Source organism: Bos indicus, chromosome 2 (assembly GCF_029378745.1).
Source record: "Bos indicus isolate NIAB-ARS_2022 breed Sahiwal x Tharparkar chromosome 2, NIAB-ARS_B.indTharparkar_mat_pri_1.0, whole genome shotgun sequence".
Taxonomy (NCBI): domain Eukaryota; kingdom Metazoa; phylum Chordata; class Mammalia; order Artiodactyla; family Bovidae; genus Bos; species Bos indicus.
Window position 1 is genome coordinate 20581825 of NC_091761.1, and position 25052 is coordinate 20606876.

Sequence of the window (25052 nt, forward strand, 5' to 3'; positions counted from 1 at the left end):
TTTTTCTTTTAAGAATGATCACTTAAGATGTATTCACTTAGTCTTAGGAGGGGGTAGGAGGTGGACACCTTAATTTGCTTTTACTTCTACTTTAGAATGAAAAGAAAAAGTGTAGTAATTATTATAAACTGTAAAATTTGGTTTGGTCTGTGCTACACAAAATTATACTTAGGGACACCATGAAATCACCAAGCAAATAATTAATAGTTTTGTACAGTTATCTACAATATTACAGACCTTCCTCAACTTACCGTGAGTTATAAACTGTAACTTGAAAATGCATTTAAGATACCGCACCTACCAAACATTATAGCCTAGCCTAGCCTACCTTAATGGAGAAGGCAATGGCACCCCACTCCAGTACTCTTGCCTGGAAAATCCCATGGATGGAGGAGCCTGGTAGGCTGCAGTCCATGGGGTCGCTAGGAGTAGGACACTTTTCACTTTCATGCATTGGAGAAGGAAATGGCAACCCACTCCAGTGTTCTTGCCTGGAGAATCCCAGGTATGGGGAGCCTGGTGGGCTGCCGTCTATGGGAGTCGGACACGACTGAAGTGACTTAGCAGCAGCAGCCTACCTTAAATGTGCTCAGAACACTTACATTAGCTTACAGATGGGCGAAATCACCTAACACAAAGCCTGTTTCATAATAAAGTATTGATAATATCTCATGTCATTTATGGAATACTGTACTGAAAGTGACAACAGAAAGATTTTATAGGTATAAAATTATTTTAAGTGTCCCAGTTGTTCACCCTTGAGATTTCAGGCTGACTGGGAACTCCAGCTCCTTGTAGCTGCCCAGCATCAAGATAAGAGTATCTCACTACACACCACTAGCCCAGGCAAAGATCAAAATTCACAATTTGAAGTACAGTTTCTACTGAATGCATATCACTTTTGCACTGTTGTCAAGTCAGAAAATTCTAAGTCAAACCATTGTTAAGTTGGAGACTGTCTGTATACATATATATAAAAGCTTCAACTCACATACCAAAAAGGCAGCGCAATTAAATACTTACTACGTTACTGTAAACCTTTTAACAAAGTAAAATTTCAATTAAGAATCCAATTTACCAGTGTTAACAGTTTTAAAAATAAAAGGTAGGGAAACAAAAACAAGCTGACATCTGCAAACTACTCAAAAATAACCTTTTAGGATAAACTGTATGGTCAGCATACCTACACCATACATTCATATGAGAACAATACTGTGAGGTTCATTTGTGAGGTGAATGAATGTGAATGAATGAATGAATGAATCATCAAAGATTCAATTATATGCATTTATTAATCTTATTAAAGCAATAAAGCAAAGGAATAAAATTTACAGAAGTTCCAAAGACACTGAAATTAAGTTCCTTGAGGGCAAAAATGTGTCACATGCATTGTGTATGCCACACTGTGCCAAGCTTTGCATACAGTTGGTGTTCATTAATCATGCATGGAAAGAAAACGGATACTAAGCTTATCACTCAATTCCCTAAACATTCTGGCTAATCAAAGTTTTACTGATCAATATGTTAAAGTACTGCTGCTGCTGCTAAGTCACTTCAGTCGTGCTCGACTCTGTACGACCCCACAGACAGCAGCCCACCAGGCTCCCCCGTCCCTGGGATTCTCCAGGCAAGAATACTGGAGTGGGTTGCCATTTCCCTCTCTAATGCATGAAAGTGAAAAGTGAAAGTGAAGTCGCTCAGTTGTGTCAGACCCTTAGCGACCCCATGGATTGCAGCCCACCAGGCTCCACCATCCATGGGATTTTCCAGGCAAGAGTACTGGAGTGGGTTGCCATTGCCTTCTCCGGTTAAGGTACTAGGGTGCTCTAATTAAATATTCTGATAATTTTAATTTTTGATTAGCTATTTTGTGTACATACGAGACCATGGATTACAAATTTTCAAAACACAGTAACATACATTTAGCATTAAATGTATGCTGAATGTAAGTGAAGTGTTCTTTAATAAATCAGAAGCTAAAGCCACTACTCTGCAATACCAGAGGTCTCATAAAAACAGGAACTTATATGTTTAGCTAAATGAAATTTTAACTAAAAATTTTTAGTTAAAAATTCATTTATCATCACTGGCCCCACTCCCATTCTCCTGATCTAATACAACCAGCATATTTAAAAGAAATCTTGTAACATATTCAGTTCAGTCGCTCAGTTGTGTTCAACTCTTTGCGACCCCATGAATCGCAGCACACCAGGCCTCCCTGTCCATCACCGACTCCCGGACTTCACCCAAACTCTTGTGCATTGATTTGGTGATGCCATCCAGCCATCTCATCCTCTGTCGTCCCCTTCTCCTCCTGCCCCCAATCACTCCCAGCATCATGGTCTTTTCCAATGAGTCAACTCTTCGCATGAGGTGGCCAAAGTATTTACTCAACCACAAATAAGAATAAAGGAGTTGAACTGGGCTTCCCTGGTGGCTCAGGGGTAAAGAATCTGCCTGCCAATGCAGGACACATGGGTTTGATTCCTGGTTCGGGAAGATTCCACATGCCACGGAGCAACTAAGCTTATATGCCACAACTACTCAGCCCGGGAACCACAACTACTGAAGCCAACGTGCTACAGATGCAGAGTTAATGCTCCACAAAAAGAGAAGCCACCGCAATGAGAAACCCATGCACCACAACAAAGGGTAGCCCCGCTCACAGCAAGCAGAGAAAAGCCCACGCGGCAACGAAGACCCAGCAAATCCAAAGATAAAGAAAGGAAGAAAAGAAAATTATGTTTTTGAAGTTGTTATTAAGAACCTAAAGCGAAAATGGGGTTGGCAGAGTATATTTTCCTTTATCTAATTTCTGCTCTAACTCAGAAACTATTACTGAAAATAAATTCTCAGAAAGTAACTCTGCCAAAACATTTGATGTTGTCTTCACAAACAGAAAAAAGAAACAAGAGAAAGTGAAGTTGCTCAGTCGTGTCTGACTCTTTGCAACCCGGTGGACTGTAGCCTACCAGGCTCCTCAGTCCATGGGATTCTCCAGGCAAGAATACTGGAGTGGGTCACAAACAGAACATTTCATTTAAAAAGGGAAGGCAAGCTGATATAAACCTATATAACCATGCTATTTCAACAGCTTGGAATTCCAGTACGCCCACAGACCAGAAGGCAAGAAATGGCAGAGTATGCAGGGAATGATCTCACCCATGAGAAGTTCAGAAAATATAAACATCATTGATTTAAGTGCATCACCTATGTGAATCTGCTCACATTTTAAGCATGACATGGGAGAAGAAACGACTGGTGTGTTATTCAATAGACAACAGCGAAAATCCTAAATTGTGTGGCATGGCATTGGATCTACAAATCAACCATGTAGCTATCTTTCTAGGAAATAAGCCTTCATAATAAGTAAGTCTAGGAATCATAAACATTATACACACATAACGAAGTACAAAGCCTATTTCTTGGTTTGGGTAATATTATATAAAGCCTTTTCATTAAGAATGCCCATTATGTGAAAGACAAAGTCCCAAAATACGATTATTCCCCACTCCTCTTTCCAAAGGTCAGGCAAGTCAATACCCACCCTTGCCCTTGATCATGTATAAAAGAGAGGGAGATGAAAAATTCAAAATCATAGTGCTGATAAAAGCCTTAAATATCTCAGCATTTAAAATCAAAAATCTTTTTAAAACAATATTAAAACATTTTCATCTCTTACTAGTTTTACCTCAGTCAACCTAAAATGTTTTAGACCACACTAATCCAACAGAGAATAAAATTTCACAACTCATCCTACTTTCAAGTTCTACCACCAAAAGCTCTCCCTGATGTGAAGAGCCTTTTTAGACTTGCCTTAAGGAAGGACCAGCCTTAGAATATAGAAGGTGAGACTAAAAGTTTCTGGAAAGGAGACTGATTAAAAAATGGGGACTGAGAGAGAACATTGTCCAAGGCTGTCAGGATACAAGATACTGGTATAATTACCATATCAAAAGTAGACTTTATGCTTAATACACCTCAACGGTTCTGTGGCTTCTGGAATAAAGATCAACTGGACCTTACACATCACTCTCTCTACCTCTCAGGCCTCATCATTCTTTTCCAACCACTCTGTACATCAGCCACACTAGCCTTCACCCAGTTTCTGAATGCATCATGTTTCTTCCTGCGTCGGAAATTCATTTAAGCTGTTTCCTTTGTTGTTGTTGTCGTTCAGTTGCTCAGTGGTGTCCAACTCTTTGCGACCCCATGGACTGCAGCACGCCAGGCCTCCCTGTCCTTCACCATCTCCTGGAGTTTGCTCAAGTTCATGTTCATTGCATCAGTGATGCTGTCCAGCCATCTCATCCTCCGACACCCCCTACTCTTTCTGCCCTCAATCTTTCCCAGCATCAGAGACTTTTCCAATGAGTCATCTGTTCACACCAGATGACCAAAATATTGGAGCTTCAGCTTCAGCATCAGTCCTTCTAGTGAATATTCAAGGTTGATCTCCCTTAAGATTGACTGGTTTGATCTCCTTGCTGTCCACAGGACTTTCAGGAGTCTTCTCCAGCACCACAGTTCAAAAGATTTTTTTATGGTCCAGCCCTCACAACCACACATGACCACTAGAAAGACCATAGCCTCGACTATGTGAACCTTTGTCGGCAGAGTAATGTCTCTGCTTTTCAACACACTGTCTAGGTTTGTAATGGCTTTCCTGCCAAGAAGTAATCATCTTCTAACTTCATGGCTGCAGTCACCATCCACAGTGATTTTGGAGCCCAAGAAGAGGAAATCTGTCACTACTTCCACCTTTTCCCTTTCTATTTGCCATGCAGTAATGGGGCCAGGTGCCATGACCTTAGTTTTTTTTTAATATTTAGTCTTTAGCCAGCTCTTTCACTCTCCTCCTTCACCCTCATCAAGAGGCTCTTTCTGCCATTAGAGTGTTTCCCTTACCCTGGAGCAATCTTCCCCTCCCACCGTGTCCTTACATCTCAGCAAAAACATCACTTCCTTACACTGGTCCAGCTTCATGGACATACAACCTGAGCAGCTGCACAGGGCTGGTACTTGAAGGGTTCTACTCTCAGTTTATCAGCCTACTATGGCAGTCCTAGAATTCTTTTAAACAAGGGGGCTCCACATTTTTATCTAGCACTGGGCCCTACAATTATGTAGCTGGTCCTGTCCTCAGGGAAGACTTCAGTGACCTCTAGAATAATTCAAACCCTCTCTTTTCCAAGCTTAAATAGCATGTACACTCCTTTGTACCACTTACCATATGTTGACAATCCCTGTCAACATTTTCACAGGGATTTGAGGACTATTTGTTTATCTCCCCCACTAGAATGTAAGCCCCATGAATTCAGTGTTCAGTTCTGATTTTTGCTTACCACTTCATTCCTAGAGGGCTTTCCTGGTGGCTCATAGGTTAAAGCGTCTGCCTGCAATGTGGGAGACTCGGGTTCGATCCCTGGGTCGGGAAGATCCCCCGGAGAAGGAAATGTCAACCCACTCCAGTATTCTTGCCTGGGAAATCACATGGATGGAGGAGCCTGATGGCCTATAGTCCACGGGGTAGCAAAGAGTTGGACACGACTGAGCAACTTCACTTTCACTTTCATTCCTAGAACCCAGTGCCAAATAGGCAATCAGTAAATGTTAGTTGAATAAATGTTTGTTTTTACTATTACTGCTATCATTATTGTTAATGATTCTGTACTGTTTAGGCTAAAAATGCAGCAGAAAAGACAAGAAAACTATACAAAATGGCCAAAAAAGGTAAATTTTTATCCCTGGTGGCTCAGATGGTAAAGAATCTACCTGCAATGCAAGAGATCCAGATTTGATCCCTGGGTCGGAAAGATCCTCTAGAGAAGGAGGTCGCAAAGAGTCAGATATGACTGAGAGACTAACACACACTTTGGGGTTCTCTGGATAAAGTGAAAGTGTAAGTCGCTCTTATCTGACCCTACGATTGTAGACTGTAGACTATAGTTCTACAGTCCCCCATGGACTGTAGTTCACCAGGCTTCTCCGTCCATGGAATTCTTCAGGTAAGAATACTGGGATGGGTTGCCATTTCCTTCTCTAGGAGATCTTCCTGACCTGGGTCTCCTGTATTGCAGGCAGATTCTTTACCAACTGAGCCCCCAAGGAAGCCCCAGAGAACTCCAACTCTAAAGCCAATAACACAACTATAAAAATATTAAACGGCTCCCTGATATAGCTGGCAGAATCTAATCCTGTAAACTTACCCTAAAACTGGAAATCTGTTTCTGTTTTATATCAAATACATAATGTCCATTGGATATTACTGTTGCAATACTCCTAAGACCATCACCGATGCCCTCAACCATCTGACAAGTCATCTCACTATTCCCCTGTCCATATTCTTTAACTCTAACCTAGCAATTACCACTTTTTAAAATCTCTCATCCCCATCAATAAAATATTTGAGTAGCATACCCAAATAGATTTGGAAATCATATGGCTGGTATTCCTAACCTAGTGAATCATGCACATTATAAAACACACTAAAAAAGAAAACAGTTGAAAAAAGTTGAAACCTAAATTCCAATATTTCTTTTCCATACTTGAAAGGATTATCTAGTACAAAACCCCTGTATATACACCTAACCCCACTTTAGAAAACACGGTTCAAATTAAATAACTACTTATTTGAAGTTTCATCAGGGAACTCAGCCATTCACATATCCTTGATCAAAGACAAGTCCTCCTCTATTCTACTGAAATCATCTCTTTGACCACAAAAAAAGCTTGGAAAGAACACACTCAAATTAATGTGGGGTGGGGGGGATACCTGACTACCCAACCATCTAATAATAGGACCCTTGCATTCTACCAGAGTATTTAAAATTTCCCCCATACACTATACTTTCTCACCTCAGAGACTTTGCTTAAACTGTTACCCTCTACCCAGAATATTTCTTCCCACTGCATGCCCAAATCCTACACCTTTTTCAAGACCAAGCTTAAAATGCTACCTCCATCAAGAAGGCTTCTGTAACTAAACAAATCTAATTTCTCCTTTATCTATACTGCTCATAGCAGTTTGCACTTGTCTTATATCATATATTGCTTTCTACTCTATTCTATTATTATGTCAATATCTTATCTTCCTTTCTAGGCAGTAAGTTCCTAGAATGTGAAAATTCCCATGATCCTTAGAGTATTTATTAAAGACTCAGCTTCTCAACTGCCCCAAACTGAATACAATATTAATAACAATATATACAATATATGGAAAAACATGAAATTCAAATTAAGCAATATTTAAATTATTTTGGTCTAAGTATCATTTAAAAACTAATCTTTATCACATGAGTTCCAAAGTAAAATTACCCACCTTTCAGAAATTAATTCTTTTACAATCAGAAACTACTATCTCATTTTCATATCAAAGAAATAACTTACACTAAGACATTCTTAGTGACCTATATTAATTCATTTTTAAACATTACAATGATGTCCCATTCCCTAGCAAAAGATCCATGAAAATGTTTATCATTTTTATAAAGAAGAAATATACTATTTTATAGGCATAAATTTAAAACATCTAGAAATAAAGCAAATATTGGAGCACCTCAGCACTTCCTATTCCAATAACACTATTAGAAGTCTTTTAACCCCTTTGTCCTTTACTGTCTTTCCAATTTTATCTAGGTAAAATTATCTTGAGAATTTTACACTAATGTCTCTTTCACTAGGAGCAAAGCTGATTCCTCTTAAAGTTGCAACCTTTAGTGAGATACAGGGCTTTTTTATGGAAATAAATTTCAAAGCTTTTCATAGATAGTTTCTATCTCCTATAAGTATTTAGGTTGGAGGAGAAGCAAGTTTAGAAAGAGAGAGAATACACACTCTTGGACTTGTGAAAACCTTAACTTAAAATAAATAACGTCTAAACAAACAAATTTATGCTAGAAATGCATACACGGTAAAATAATTCTCATAGCCCCCCAAAATACACATTTGATTCTCATTCTCTTTAAGGTACCTACTACTTTTAAGTTTTATCAACCCCCGGGTGGCTCAGAGGTTAAAGCATCTGCCTGGAATGATGGAGACCCAGGTTCGATCCCTGAGTCAGGAAGATCCCCTGGAAAAGGAAATGGCAACCCACTCCAGTACTCTTGCCTGGAGAATCCCATGGAGGGAGGAGCCTGGTAGGCTACAGTCCATGGGGTTGCAAAGAGTCGGACACGACTGAGCAACTTCACAACAAAAACACCAACATTCTTTACTATTAATCCATTACAACTTTTAGAGAAATGACTACTGCCAACAAATTAACATGTATACACCTAAGATTCTTAAATACTCCATTTTACCTGCAGTATTCTCTCAAGTATCAAGTTGGGTGATAAGTATTTCTGGTGCCAGATGGTCTGTCTATTCCACTCAATTCAGGGTATTCCACTCATTTCACAGCATGAAAGTGCTATGACCTAATAAACAAGTCTAGTTCCAAAGTCCACCTCTTGATGATCTAATCTAAAAGGACAAGAAAAGGGCAGTGAAAAGAGATGCCCTGTTGTTGATTTTTTTTTTAAGTTCTGCATTCTTCATGTACAACATGACTCCTCTGGCATATGAATATAGGTGAAGACATAATTTGTAGAATAATAGGCACTAATAATACATGCTGCTTCAGTACTGTCATATTTCCAATCCATCAAATTGATTAATGCTATAATAACTCTACACAAACCTATCAGTGCACTAATGAAGTCAAACCCAGTTTATCCTTAGGCAACTACACTCCAAAAGCCCATAGATGTCATCTCTTCAGCTTCCAAAGACTATTTAGACAGTGTAATACAAAAGGAGTAAGAAACACATGTAACCTGTCTCTAAATTTGGATGTCTTTCTGCCAAAGGTGTAAATGCAAATACTACTAATATAACAAAATGCTCAAAGAACATCTGGCAGCTCTTAAACATGGACAAGTTGCTGCAAGACACACAGAGAAAAGGAAATATATTTACTAGTTTGACATAAATACTATACTGATGATCTCAGTGATATCAACATAGCCACTAAGTTCAAAACCTGGTAAGTTTTAGGAAGTTATGATATGAAGCCTTCATTTAAAACAGATTTTCAAGATATTTAGACTTAAAATATAATGACATGTAACCTTATCAAAACTAGAATTTTAAGAACTATTAAACCTGCAATTCAATTTTCAAATTATAGTACAATTCAAAGATAATACTATATCCCAGATAATAGTGATCATGAAATGATTAAATGACAATGTCCCTGAGGCACTGTCTCTTAGGGGATGTTTAATGATACTACAGAGGATGTGTAAGCAGGAAGTGACTCTTCACCTAACAGGAGTTTAAAACCATTCTCCAATCACCTCAACAGTCAGAGATCAATGTTCAACATGTGGGACAGTGGTCCATGTATTTTACAACTCAGGGAATAGAGCCAATACTTGATAATAATTATTAGTGGAGTACAACCTTTAAAAATGTGAATCACTATGTTGTACACCTGTAACTTATACAGTATTGCACATCAGCTATATTTCAATTTTTAAGAAAATTTAAAAAGAATGGAGAGGTGCAATGTCATGCTGTCATTTCCATAAACCTAAAGTACTGACAGGCAGTATTCGGTAACACAGTGGTAAGGTTACTCTCTTAGTCCAGTTGGGCTACTATAACAAATACCATAGACTGAGTGGCTCGCAAACAACAGAAATTTACTTCTCACAGTTCTGGAAGCTCAAAGTCCAAAATCAGGGTGCAGGCACGGTTGGGTTCAGGTAAAAGACTTCTTCCAGGTCACTGACTACTGACTTCCTGCCAGCTCCTCACATGGTGGAAGGGGCGAGGGAGCTCTCTGGGATCTCTTTTATAATGGCACTAATTCCTAATCACCTCCCAATGGCCCCATATTCTAATAACATCACCTTGGGGATTAGGATTTCAACACATGAGTAGGGGGAAGGGGGACACATTCATAGGAGCCACTTAAAAAATAAACTGCAAGGAAGTACAGATAAAAAATTAAAGACTACCTTAGATTGAAATAAGGGCCCTGAAGCAAGAAGCAGACATTCTAAGACAGACTGGAGAAGTGTAAGATAAATACAGAGGGACTGCAGCTGCTGCTAAGTCGCTTCAGTCGTGTCCGACTCTGCGCGACCCCATAGACAGCAGCCCACCAGGCTCCCCCGTCCCTGGGATTCTCCAGGCAAGAACACTGGAGTGGGTTGCCATTTCCTTCTCCAATGCATGAAAGTGAAAAGTGAAAGGGAAGTCACTCAGTCGTGTCCGACTCTTAGTGACCCCATGGACTGCAGCCTACCAGGCTCCTCCATCCATGGGATTTTCCAGGCAAGAGTACTGGAGTGGGGTGCCACTGCCTTCTCCAACAAAGGGACTGCCAAACTCTAAAAGAAGATCCACACTAGAACCATTTCCTTGGCTTGATCCATCAGTCCTTAAGGAGAAAAAACTTGTTGACTGACATCAAAATTCACTGAATATTCTTTATTGCTTGTTGTATATATGTAGTAAACTGTATGTAGTTTTCATTTTAGAAAGTAAATTTAGCTACATTCTACAAATCTGTTTTATCAGTCATTCAACATATATTCACAGAACACACACACATATTTTATATATATACTTATATATATAAAAAATATACCCTCCCCCAAATATAATGTACCAGGCACCAGTCTAAGAACTTAAGGATAAAATTATAAAGAAAACCAAGTACCTGCCTTTAAGGTACTTAGACTTCAGTGGTACCATATGGCCCATCTCCATATTTTTTATAATACTCGAGCCCATCTGAAGATAACAATAAGGATTACCTGATACGGCTCAGTGATAAAGAATATACCTGCTAATGCAGGAGTTGCAGTAGACACGGGTTCGATCCCTGGGTTGGAAAGATTCCAACCTGAAGGAGGAAATGGCAACCCACTCCAGTATTCTTGCCAGGATAATCCCATGGACAGAGGAGCCTGGCAGGCTACAGTCCATGGGGTCACAGAGTAGAACACAACTGAGCAACTGAGCATGCATGCACACATGATACACTCATAACAAGTCTTAACTCTATCAACATGTTACAGACAACTAAGAACTACATACCACAGTGCACAATCTACAGAATGCCGAAGGAATGCCAATTTACTGAGCCCACAGCAGATAAATCATCAGTCTCACCAACCCATCATCAATATCTCCAACCACCTACTCATTTGTAACAAAGTGGTAAACAAAAGACTAAAAACACTCAAAGTGAGGATATATGACTGAGTGATGCATTAGATAAATGGGTTCTAATACCCTGACATTCAGGAAGCAGAGGAAGAAAAGCAAAACTGATTAAAAATTCAGGAAAACTAGTAAGGGGCAGAACTTCCTCCTTACAACCAAAATGGGGGCCCAAATGAAACTAGAGAACAATAAAAATCTCCTTCTGGTCAAAATCTACCTAGAAAGAGAACAAGACGGCAGAGGAGTAGGTGGACGTGGAGCACATCTCTCTCCACGGATACATCAGGAATATATCTTCAGACACAGAAGTGCATGCAGAACGCTGGCTGAGAGTGGACAGGAGTACCTGACCAGTGGAAAAGAATATATGAAACCATGCAAAACTCGGTAGGATGAAGGAACTAGGGGGAAAAACAGGTTAGAAGGACTAAACAGGGGTCCAATCCCCACATCGGGGCAATTGTCTAAGTCAGAGGAGAAACATTTGAGGCTGAGAGTGAAACAGCTGATCTGTGGTAGCCTAAATGGAATGAGAATCAGACAGTCCTTGCTGCAGCCACACATACCCCGGACAGGGACGCAAGTCCTCTAGAAAGCGCAGCAGCTGGGAGCTGGAGTTTAGCAACTGTGGAGCAATCCCAGGGTGAGGGCTGCTGTTGGCTGCGAAGAGACGGGATCGAGGGGATATGAGGGAGGAGATTATGGTGGGAAATGCCTGTGGAGGAAAGCCAGGCAGCCATGGAAGCAAGGCAATACTGCTGAGTCATGTGTAGGGGTTAAGCCATCACCATAGCCTCTCTCACCCCACACACCAGCATCAGCACCTGAACAATAGAGAGGCTGGCCCATCAAATGCCTGATGCACTGAACTACAGGGTAGGACCCCACCCAGGGTGCCCCTTTAAGTGACTGACCCACGGATCTACAGAGTAGGGCTCCAACCAGGGGGGCCCTTCTATGTGCCCAATGCACCAAACAACAGAGAAGGACCCCAGGCAAGGGAGCCCTCTCAGTGCCTGAACAGGCAGAGCTACATAGAAAGACTGGCCAAAGAGGCCTTCTGATTGCCAACTCCAAGAGGCTCAAAAAAACTCTGATAGGGCCATAACTCCTGCAGCGGAGGCAGTCTGTGTCCCTGCACACTTGGCATCGCCAGAGTCCCCGCAAGCCAAGCAGCTGCGCCACCTTCACACTCAACTCTCACTAGGGCAGAGCTGCCATAGGCAAGAAAAGTCTTGCATCTATGCGCACAGGGTTGCTTCGGTAGTGTCCGACTCTGCAACCCTGTAGACTGTGGCCTGCCAGGCTTCTCTGTCAGGGAGCGGGGTTCTCCAGGCAAGAATACTGGAACATATGGGCCAATACTGCATACCCTTCTAGAGCACTGTATTTCCTTCTGCTCTAGCCGCCAACTCCCCTGAGTACCTGGTGCCGTCAGAACCCCTGCAACCCAAGCAGCTGCACCACCTCAACTGGCCCTCACAGAGGCAAACCCAAGTCCTCCAGGGCAGCCTCAGGAGCAAATCCCAGTGGACAACCCACATGCAGAGGTGGAAATAAAACTACAATTGAAACCCAGGGGCAGTGTAGCTAAGGAAGAAGAACCAAAACCTTCCCACCAGCTGTACAAGCTGCAGATTAAATCCACACAATCAACTAGGCAGACTCTATGTCTATGGAATATATAAAAGGTCATTGAGAGCTCCCACAAAAGAGAACACACTAGTTCTGACAGCTGTGGACACTGGAGGCAAGAAAACACAGGAGTTGGACCAGATTAGAATCTGAGCTGCCCCCACAGCAGGTCCAGAGATCAGCACAGTGTTGAAGGGCATCCTAGGGAGGTGAGGGGGACTGTGACTCCCAGCGAGGGAAAGGATTCTGACAGCAGTGACTCAAGAAAAACATTTACTGTTCTTAACGCAAGAGTTTTGATTTGTTCTCTAGATTCTTTTGGATTTTTTTCCTTTTTTTCACCCGCTTTGTTGTAGTTGTCAATTTTATTGGCATTATGAAATCTAATTAAGCTTTTGTGCTTTTTTGCTTTTTTATGTCACATTTTTTTATAGTTGTTATAAACCTTTGCCTCTCTGTTGAGCTTTTGCATTTCTGCAGAGTTTTCCTTTTTTCTCTTTTTTTAAATTTAATTTTTAAAACCTATTATGTTTTCTACATTTATTCCTTTTTTTGCTTTTCCTACTGTCCTTTTCCCCTTGCAGTTAATCCTTAATGTGTATAAATCTTCTTTATCTATCTATATTTAACTTTGCATATCTATTCTTTCTTTCCTTTCTTTCCTCAACATATTTGTTAGTTTTATTTTCATTGCTTTATTCCCCGATTGGCACCTTGCTTTAGTTTTGTTTTCTATTTTCTCTTTTTTATAATTTTAATTTTTAATATTTTTAAACCTATTGTAATTTTTCTACTTTTATCCCTTTGTTTACCTTTCCTACTGTTCTTTTCCCCTTGCAGTTAATCTTTAATGCATATAAACCTCCTTCATCTACCTCTATTTAACTTTGCATATCTATTCTTTCTTTTCTTTCTTTCCTCTCAACATATTTGTTACTTTTATTTTCATTGCATTATTCCCCAATTGGCACCTTGCTTTAGTTTTGTTTTCCAGTTTTTGCTTTAGTTAGTTTTGTCTGGGAGATATAATTTTTGGTTTTCTTTGTTTGCTGGGTCAATCTGTTGTACTTTATTTTTCTTGGACTGTTTTGATTTTGCTTATGGGTATATATGTATATGTGTATATTCAGTCACAATTTTTATTGATGTTATAAACCTCTGCCTCTACATTGGGCTTTTACAGTTCTGTGGAGTTTTCCTTTTTTTTCTTTTCCTTTTTTCTTTCTTCTTCCTTTTTTTCTTTTCTTTTTTATAATTTTAATTTTTAATTTTTTAAATATTTTTTTAATTTTTAATTTTTTTACATTTATTCCCTTCTTTGCCTTTCCTACTGTTCTTTTCTCCTAGCAGTTAATCTTTAATGTATATAAACCTTCTTCATCTACCTCTATTTAACTTGGCATATCTATTCTTTCTTAGAAAACTTCAATCTTCTAAGACTCAACCAAGTTCAGTTCAGTTCAGTCACTCAGTCGTATCCGACTCTTTGCAACCCCATGAACCGCAGCATGCCTCCCTGTCCATCACCAACACAGGCCTCCCTGTCCATCACTAACTCCCGGAATCCACCCAAACCCATGTCCATTGAGTCAGTGACATCATCCAACCATCTCACCCTCTGTCATCCCCTTCTCCTCCTGCCCTCAATCTTTCCCAGCATCAGGGTCTTTTCAAATGAGTCAGCTCTTCGCATCAGGTGGCCCACGTATTGGAGTTTCAGCTTCAACATCAGTCCCTCCAATGAACACCCAGAACTGAACTCCTTTAGGATGGACTGGTTGGATCTCCTTGCAGTCCAAGGGATTCTCAAGAGCCTTCTCCAACACCACAGTTCAAATGCTTCAATTCTTCTGCACTCACCTTTCCCAAGAAGAAATAGAAGTTATGAACACTCCAATTACAAGCACTGAAATTGAAGCTGTGATCAAAAATCTCCCAAAAAACAAAAGCCCAGGACCAGATGGCTTCACAGGAGAATTCTATCAAACATTTAAAGAGCTAATGCCTATCCTTCTAAAACTCTTTTTCAAAATTACAGAGGAAGGAACACTTCCAAACTCATTGTACGAGGCCAGTGTCACCCTGATACCAAAACCACACAAAAACAACACAAAAAAAGAAAACTACAGGCCAATATCACTGATGAACATAGATGCAAAAATCCTCAACAAAATTTTAGCAAACAGAATTCAGCAACACATCAAAAAGCTCATACACCATGATCAAGTTGGGTGTATTTCAGGGATGCAAGGATTCTTCAATATACGCAAATCAATCAATGTGATACACCATATTAACAAATTGAAAGACAAACATGTCTTTCAATTTGTTAATTTGATAATCTCAATAGATGCAGAAAAAGCCGTTGACAAAATTCAGCACCCATTTATGATTAAAACTCTTTAAAAAAATGGGCATAGAAGGAACCTCTCAACATAGTAAAGGCCATATATGATAAGCCTACAGCAAACATTATTCTCAATGGTGAAAAACTGAAAGCATTTCCCCTAAGACCAGGAACTAGACAAGGGTATCTCTTTTGCCACTATTATTCAACATAGTTCTGGAAGTCCTAGCTACAGCAATCAGAGAAGAAAAAGAAATAAAAGGAATCCAGATCAGAAAAGAAGTAAAGGTCTCACTGTTTGCAGATGACATGATACTGTACATAGAAAACCTTAAAGATAGTATCAGAAAATACTAGAGCTAATCAGTGAATTTAGCAAGGTTGCAGGATACAAAATCAACACACAGAAATCACTTGCATTTCTATACACTAACAATGAAAAATCAGAAAGAGAAATTAAGGAATCAATCCCATCCACCACTGCAACAAAAAGAATTAAATACCTAGGAATAAACTTACCTAAGGAGACAAAAGAACTGTACACAGAAAATTATAACATACTAATGAAAGAAATCAAAGATGACATAAACAGATGGAGAGATATTCCATGTTCCTGGGTAGGAAGAAGCAATACTGTGAAAATGACTATATTGCCAAATGCAATCAACAGATTCAATGTGATCCGTATCAAATGACCAATGGCATTTTTCACAGAACTAGAAAAAAATTTCACAATTCCTATGGAAACACAAAAGACTCCAAATAGCCAAAGAAGTCTTGAGAAAGAAGAATAGAGAAGGAAGAATCAACCTTCCTGACTTCAGATTATACTACAAAACTACAGTCATCATGAGAGTATGGCACTAGCATAGAAACAGAAATATAGGCCAATGGAACAAGATAGAAAGCCCAGAAATAAACCCATGCACTTATGGGTACCTTATTTTTGACAAAGGAGACAAGAATATGCAGTGGGGCAAAGACAGCCTCTTCAATAAATGGTGCTGGGAAAACTGGACAGCTACATGTAAAAGAATGAAAGTAGATCACTTCCTAACACCATACACAAAGATAAACTCAGAATGGATTAAAGACCTAAATGTAAGACCAGAAACTTTGAAACTCTTAGAGGAAAACATAGGCAGAACACTTGATGACATAAATTAAAGCAAGATCCTCTACGACCCACCTCCTAGAGTAATGGAAATAAAAACAAAAGTATAAAAGTAAAGTATAAGTATAAAAGCATAAACAAGCAGGACTTGATTAAACTTAAAAGCTTTTGCACAGCAAAGGAAACTATAAGCAAGGTGAAAAGACAACCCTCAGAATGGGAGAAAATAATAGCAAATGAAACAACTGACAAAGGATTAATTTCTAAAATATACAAGCAGTCATACAACTCAATGCCAGAAAAATCAAACAACCCAATCAAAAAGTGGGGAAAAGACTTAACAGACATTTCTCCAAAGAAGACATCCAGATGGCTAACAAACACATGAAAAGATGCTCAATATCACTCATTGTTAGAGAAATGCAAATCAAAACTACGATGAGATATCACCTTATACCGGTCAGAATGGCCATCATCAAAAAGTCTACAAACAATAATTGCTGGAGAGGGTGTGGAGAAAAGGGAACACTCTTGCACTGCTGGTGGGAATATAAATTGATACAGCCACTATGGAAGACGGTATGGAGATTCCTCAAAAAACTAAGAATAAAACCACCATATGACCCAGCAATCTCACTCCTAGGCATATACACAGAGGGAACCAAAATTGAAAAAGACACATGTATCCCATTGTTCACTGCAGCTCTATTTACAAAAGCTAGAACATAGAAGCAACCTAGATGTTCATCACCAGATAAATGGATAAAGAAGTACGGTACATATACACAATGGAATGTTACTCAGCCATAAAACGAAATGCATTTGAGTCAGTTCTAATGAGGTGGATGAACCTGGAATCTATTATACAGAGTGAAATGAGTCAGAAAGAGAAAGATGAATATCGTATTCTAACACATATATACAGGATCTAGAAGAATGGTACTCAAGAACTTATTTACAGGGCAGCAATAGAGAAACAGACATAGAGAACAGACTTATGGACATGGGGACAGAAGAGGAGAGGGTGAGATGGATGGAAAGAGTAACACGGAAACTTATATTACCGTATGTAAAATAGATAGCCAATGGGAACTTGCTGTATGGCTCAGGAAACTCAAACAGGGGCTCTGTATCAACCTAGTGGGGTGGGATGGGGAGGAAGATGGGAGGGAGGTTCAAAAGGGAGGGGATATATGTATACCTATGGCTGATTCATGCTGAGGTTTGACAGAAAACAACAAAATTCTGTAAAGCAATTATCGTTCAATAAAAAAATTAATTAAAAAAAATGAGACTTCTACTTTCGCAGATGATGATGGTAGTGGTGGTGGCGGTGATGGCGACAGCAGTTAAGATTCCTCAAGAATTTTACAGCTAATATCTAGCATATATTTTAAAATGCTTACAAGTCAGTAATAAAGATGACAACTCAGTCTTTTCAATGAGCATAGGATATGAATAGATATTTCTCCATGAATGGCCAACAAGCACATGAAAAAATCCTCAATATCATGAGTCACTAGGGAGACACAATTCAAAACCACAGGGAGATGCCACTTCAGAGCCACTAAAATGACTATAATTAACAAGACAGACAGTAACAAATATTTAAAGGCTATGGAGCATTTGGAATTCTCACACAGTGCTGGGGGGGATATAAAATGTTTAGTGGTTTCTGAAAATTACCATTATGACTCAGAATTCCACTCTTAGGATTTCACCCATGTGAAATGGGAAAACATATGCACATACAGATTTGTACAAGAAAGTTCACAGCAGCATTATTCATAATAATCAAATGGTGGAAGCAACCTCAATGACCATCAGCTGATGAGTAAACAAAATGTGGTATACCCATACCACAGAACACTATTTGGCAATAAAAAAGAATCAAGTAGAATACCTGATGGATGCAACATAGATGAATTTCAAAAGCATTATTCCCAGTGAAAAAAGCCATGCTAAAGAATACACACTGTATGATTCCATTTATACAAGATATTCAGAAGAGGCAAATCTACAGACAAAGTAGGTTAGTGGTAGACTAGGCGGGTCTGGGAAGAGAAATGATTGTATATAGGCAAGAAATTTCTTTTGGGGGTGAAGAAAATGTTTGTCCTACAACTGGATTATGGTAATAATCACATCTCTATAAATATACTAAATTTTTTTAAATTTTACATTTAAAAAGGTATATAAATTATAGATCATAAATAGATCTTAAAACACTTCTTGCATTTATTGTGCACTTAAGTGCTTGACATAGAAACCATTTCACAACTTTATGAGGTGCGTGTGTGCTAAGTCGCTTCCATCGTGTCTGACTCTTCGCGACACTATGGACTATAGCCCACCAGGCTCCTCTATCCATGGGTTTCTCCAGGCAAGAATACTGGAGTGGGTTGCTGTGCTCTCCTCCAGGGGATCTTCCTGACCCAAGGACTGAACCCATGTCTCTTATGTTTCCTGCATTGGCAGGCAAGTTCTTCAGCACTGGCGCCACCTGGGAAGCCCTTGATGAGGTAGACACTACTATTATCCCTATTTTACTGTAAGAAAACTAAGGCACATCCACAAATAATTTGCCGAAGTCAGTGCTAATCAGTAACAAGGGCTAGGGTTTGTCAGGTAGTGGCTCCCGCGTCAATGAACACACAACTGTATTAGCTAACCTCTTACAGAACCCACAAATCAACATACTTGGGTAATAATTATTATAACTAATTACAATTAAAGCAATTATAATCATTCTACAACAATGGTTCTCAACCCTTAATATACAAGAATCCCCTAAAAAACTTCATAAAAATGTATTTCCATCAAACCCTAAACTCAGAGATTCTGATACTATAGAAATGAAGGCCAAGAATCCAAACTTGCCACAGGCATGCCCAGTAAATCTGATGAAGATGGTCTGTGACCACCAAAAAAAAAAAAAAAAAAGACTGTCCAGAGGGCATGGAGTACACCTGAAATAAGAGTAAGTTCTTTTCACCCCTTTCATTCACTTGCCTCATTAAAGACTGGCAGTAAGGATCTGTGTAGATTAATTTTATTCAAGAAGATTTTTGCCCATCTTATTCTACTTAAGTATTTGTGGATATGGCTTAAAGCCATGTTTTAAAACATGCTTTAGTTAACATGTTGCAACTTTACAGTGTTCCAGAATAAGCTTTTAAGATTAATGAACTGAGGCCGCACTTGTTCTGGAAACAGAAAGTGGTTAAATGATAGTTTTTCCATTAGATGTAATCAATAAGGAAAGTAAAATTAAGTTAGTAGTTATGAGATTTGAATGTGAGCCATTTGAACCTATCTATTTGAAAGTAGAGATCAATTTCAAAAAGTTACTCAAGGATCAATTTCATAAAACAGACAAATTTCTGGAGGTTAACAAGGGTGAAGAAAACAAATTCATAGCATCATCAAGCCAATAACCCAGACTACAGTGAATACAAGCTAAAACTGAAAACGTTCCATTCTTATTCAGTAAGGATTCATATGTCATCCTCTCAAAGGGTTATGTTTAGACTCTGTCTCATTATAAACATGATCCATCATTTTTCATTAATTTCCAATAAAAAGCTGGCCAACTCCAAGTGACTATGAATAGATATGAAACTTGTAGCTAGGGCTCAAAATGTGAATTTTGTTTTTAAAAATGGTAATCTGGAATTCATAAAAGAGGACACACTGACACCACGTCTGAGCTTTTCTCAGAAACAAAGATGAATATGTGATCAATAGCAGAGCTATACAAAAACAGCTGGTTTAGATTAAAAGCACAATATCTGGCCAAAAAACTGAGAAAAGACAGTCCCACACAAATATCAGACCTCAACACTGCTAACAATGTTAACCTCCAAGATGTAATGGTTTTCTAAATCTAATCCTAGTAAATGTAAAATAAATGTCCCTTCAACTAAGAAGCAATCCTCCCCACCACTGTAAACTCATTACAATCATTGTAATAATAGAATCTGTTATTTTAAGTATCTACTATGTTCTAATACTAGACATAGATTAACTCTCTATCAAGCTAGGTAACCAGAGAACTCTCTATTTCTCCTGCCTCACTCCTCTCTGGTAGCCATGAGACAAATGATTTCCTACAGAGGATTTGATCTGTTATATCTCCAGAAATCCTAGCAGAACTGCAAGATTCCCCAAGAACAACAACAAAAACAAAAAGACAAAATAAACAGGAAATAAGATAATACAGCCTAAACATCACAGAATCCCTTCATGAACAAGGAACGCAGGGAAAGAAAATCCTCAGAGAGGCAGAAAAAAATATATTAAAGCCTTTAACTGAACTACCACAGGTTATTAAACTTGCAAAATGTACCAAAGTGAAAGTGAAGTCGCTCAGTCGTGTCCGACTCTTTGCGACCCCATGGAATGTAGCCCACCAGGCTCCTCCATCCACGGGATTCTCCAGGCAAGAACACTGGAGTGGGTTGCCATTGCCTTCTCCAATGCATGAAAGTGAAAAGTGAAAGTGAAGTCGCTCAGTCGTGTCCAACTCCTAGCGACCCCATGGACTGCAGCCCACCAGGCTCCTCCATCCATGGGATTTTCCAGGCAAGAGTACTGGAGTGGGGTGCCATTGCCTTCTCCGAAAATGTACCAAGGACTATGATAAATAGACAAAGATTAATATAAAACTGCCACTGTTCTCTAGGATCTAATTTTGTTGAGTAGGTGGGGGGCACAGAACAGGGGGAGTGAGAAGAGGTGACTGAGATACACATAAGCATTTACAATACAATAAACAATACGGGGGAGTCGGGGGAAACACAGGCCTTGAAGTGAGACATGGCTGGGTTCCCCTCCCAATTCTACAACTTATCGCCTAAGTGACCTAGGCCAAGTTGTGTAATCTTTCTTGCCTCATTTACCTCATCTGTAAAAAGAGGAAAATGACCCACCTTTAAGGCTGTTGGAAGAATAAAACTAGATAAACTATGTAAATGCCATATACAATCTCTAAGCTCACAGAATGTATTCAGTAACATTAATATAAGCATCAGACCAGAGGTTTGTATAAAGCACTATAGGAATCTTCTCGAAGAAATAACCTGCTTGAGGAAGACAGGAAAGAATTCACAAGAGGAGATGAAATCTGAACTGAGTAAAAACACAAATAATAATAATCACAAGTGCGCCAGACAGAGGGTGAGGGTGCAGGGAGAGGAGTTCAGATGTTCACTAAACATCTAACACCCCTAACTCGGTTTGAGAGAAGAGAGGTAAAAGACTCAGTAAAGACTTCCTAAATTAGCGTCTGTATTCTAGGATATACCACTTTGTATTCAAATTATCAGTTTTGGTGGATGTGTCCCACACAAGGATGTTAAGTTCATCAAAAGCAACAACTGTTCCCCAGTTTTGTACCCCAGCACCTAGCAGGGCACACAGCACAAACTAGATACTCAGCTTAAAAATATATTATATGGAAAATACAAGCAGGTCTTTTGCTATCTAAAGCCTAAAAGATAATTGACAGCAAAAAATGGCTGTAAGTCTGGAAATAAAACCATCTAACCAAATTAACATCTCAGGTTAAGTCATGAAGTAACTTCTTCGGCTTATAAAAGTTCTCAGAGATAAAAATATATAATCAGCACAAAAACAGAGCTAAGTGTATAAGCATAATGAAATGCTTTTTATGGTTTCTATTTTGCTAAAGCAGTTACAGTTAATGGGAATTGCCATGACAAAATGATTGTTTTTATGAAAAGAACCTTCTTTATTACTAACCAATCAAATTTCATTTTTATTACTGATGTAGAAAAGTTCAAAACCATGATTCATTTATAAAGCGTACAAAAATAAGAAAAGTGTTCAAGAATAGAGTACAGGATCATTTACAAAGCAATAAAAAATTAAACATGCATTTCTCTTACTGCCAAGGCAGATACTTCTACACATAAATGTCTGTAGCTAGATTTGCTGAATATAACTTCTGTCTTTGAACAAAAAATGAGAAGCCTGAATTTAATATCTCATCTCCAGTTGACATCTTCAGTCCATCTGATAACTGCTTATCAAGAAATATCAAAAACGTTTGAAAAATGTTAAGTTTGATGATGTGTTCTTTCAATTTTCACTCAAATATGAAAGGCTTGAGCTAACATTAATAACTCAGAAGTTCTCACAGAAGAGAGACTGACAAATTGTATGGGGCACCAAAATCTCTTAAGCTAAAAATGAAAAGTCAAGTAATTTCAGAGTACAAATTGTTAATAAAGCATACAACAGTAGCAAAATTCATGTTATGCTTAATACAGACTATTACAAGGTCAAAAACAAGTCTCTCATGTGATCTTCACAGCATACCAAAGTTTTCTAAAATGAAACAAATTATTGGCTCTAAGAATTTGGTTTCCAACCTATTCATGAATACAAACATGTAAAAGAAAATAGATCACACTGATGTCAATAAATTGTGTTTTGCCTCTAATGTGAAGTATAACCTATTCTGTCTTTGTTTTTGCATCTGCCCCTTCAATATCTACTTCACAGGTGCCAAGGTGATAAGCACTACAGTTAGAGACTATTTCTACAATGAACACAAATGAAAAAAGATTCTCTGCAATGTTATGGCCGATTCAGTAACTTCTTATTAATCCTTCAGTGCCTTCCTCAATACTGGAAAATCCTCAGAATGCAGTTTACAAATAACTAACAAACCTTTATTTTCAATAACAAAGAAATTTAACGTATTTTTTCAAATATCTGTTGCAATGATTATTAGATATTCGATATACAGATGTAAGAGCCCTGACTATCATTTCTTTATTCTCAATAAACCTTGTGACCAACAGCATCACTTCTATTATACAAAGGACTTTTAACCCATAGTTTCCACTTCACTGAGCCTCTAGAATCCTCCTGAAATGCTCTAAGTCCAGATTTCCCAGTATTCATGTGAAAGAAAGATGGAATAAAAAAGTTTATTACTGATATCAAAACAAAATTTGTAAACATGTCTGTACTTATTACACTTAACTTCATGTTTACATAAGGATGTCACTGGAACTGTAAAACTACTTTCCGAGATGATACCATAAAGTAATGTTACTGCTAGAAGGAAATTATTAACACATTTAAATAATCAAACACCTGCATACCCACAATGAGATAAATGAAATATCCCAAGTCTTCTTTTTCATCCTTTACGTACTTTACGGAGCTTCTAAATAAAGAACAGAACAGACATTGCCCTGATTTCAAAAGATTATTAACTGTGCTATGATGAAATTGACTAATATGCTTAAAATATATCAACACATTAGTGAAGTACTAGTCACTAACTCAGAAAAGATGGTATAGTTAATAAAAATAAAGACACTTGGGATATTTTGGTGTCCAAAATATTAAGAGGATATTACAATGGTAACATCCTCAAAGGCACCAGGAAAACACAGGAATAACAGAAACTACCATGTACTAAACATACCATGTAGCGCCCTAAGTGAGGTGCTTACCATACTTTATAAAATATACTGTCACCCTTTCACAAATACGGAAACTGGCCTATTAAGGTCTGCCCAAGATTATTAAACAAAAGGCTTAGAACTCAGTTCTATCTTACTCCAGTGCCCTTGTTTTTATACAAGTTTCAATTTCCTTATCCATAAAACAAAAACAACACCTAAAAGGATCAAATTGTTAGTATCAGCAGCTATGTATTATCTAGCACAGTAGGTCAAAAATGGACACTTACTCTTATCATCAACCAGATACATAACAACTAATTTTTTAAGGCTAAAACTTTTCAGCAAAACCTCATAAATAAACCACTACTGAAAAAGCCTCAAAGTATCTACCCCTATGACCTATACTGAAGATTCAATTATATAATGAAGATAAATATGGCTGAAACTTATCAAAGGTATAATCTTGAAACAAATATCAGAATAATTCGTTATAGGAGTAACTTTAATAAATGTAATAACTGTTTACAGATGTTTTATATTATTGAAATAAATTATGTATTCTATCTAAAAGTAATTTTAAAAGTTTTACCAAACTTGTATTTTTACACAAGAGGACAGAGGCAAAGTCCAGTGAGAGAGAAAAACTGATAGGTAAATGAGCCAAAAATAACATTCAGTTCAGTTCAGTTCAGTCGCTCAGTTGTGTCTGACTCGTTGCAACCCCTTGAATCGCAGCACACCAGGCCTTCCTGTCCATCACCAACTCCCGGAGTTCACCCAAACTCATGTCCATCCAGTCAGTGATGCCATCCAGCCATCTCATCCTCTGTCGTCCCCTTCTCCTCCTGCCCCCAATCCCTCCCAGCATCAGAGTCTTTTCCAATGAGTCAACTCTTCGCATGAGGTGGCCAAAGTATTGGAGTTTTAGCTTTAGCATCAGTCCTTCCACAGAACACCCAGGACTGACCTCCTTTAGAATGGACTGGTTGGATCTCCTTGCAGTCCAAGGGACTCTCAAGAGTCTTCTCCAACACCACAGAAAATAACATAAATGAACACTTATTGAGCACTTACTATGTGCCAGACACAATGCCAAACATTTTCTATTTTTTATCTAATCCTTAAATAATTACAATTATCTTTACCAATTTGCAAATAAGAAACCTGAAGCTTAAAAAGGCAAGTGACTTGCCTAAGGTCACACTTTTAGCAAGTAGCTGAATAAGAACCCAGGTCTGACTCTCACTTCCAAGTCCACAAGGAGAAAGCAAGGAGAAGGAAGTGA

General features: G+C 38.6%; 1 protein-coding gene across 5 annotated transcripts in view; it reads right to left on the reverse strand.

The window, feature by feature from the left end:
- MTX2 (metaxin 2) overlaps window positions 1–25052 on the reverse strand; it is a 75651-nt gene that overhangs the window by 43500 nt on the left and 7099 nt on the right. Inside the window, exon 1 of one of the 5 annotated variants that reach the window (XM_070803053.1) lies at window positions 8307–8901. The exons of 2 other annotated variants lie outside the window; for them this stretch is intronic. The gene's annotated coding sequence lies outside the window, so the exon portion shown is untranslated. Of the gene's footprint in view, window positions 1–8306; window positions 8902–25052 lie in introns of those variants that run through there. 2 more of the 5 variants (XM_070803059.1, XM_070803048.1) reach the window with 2 other exon arrangements.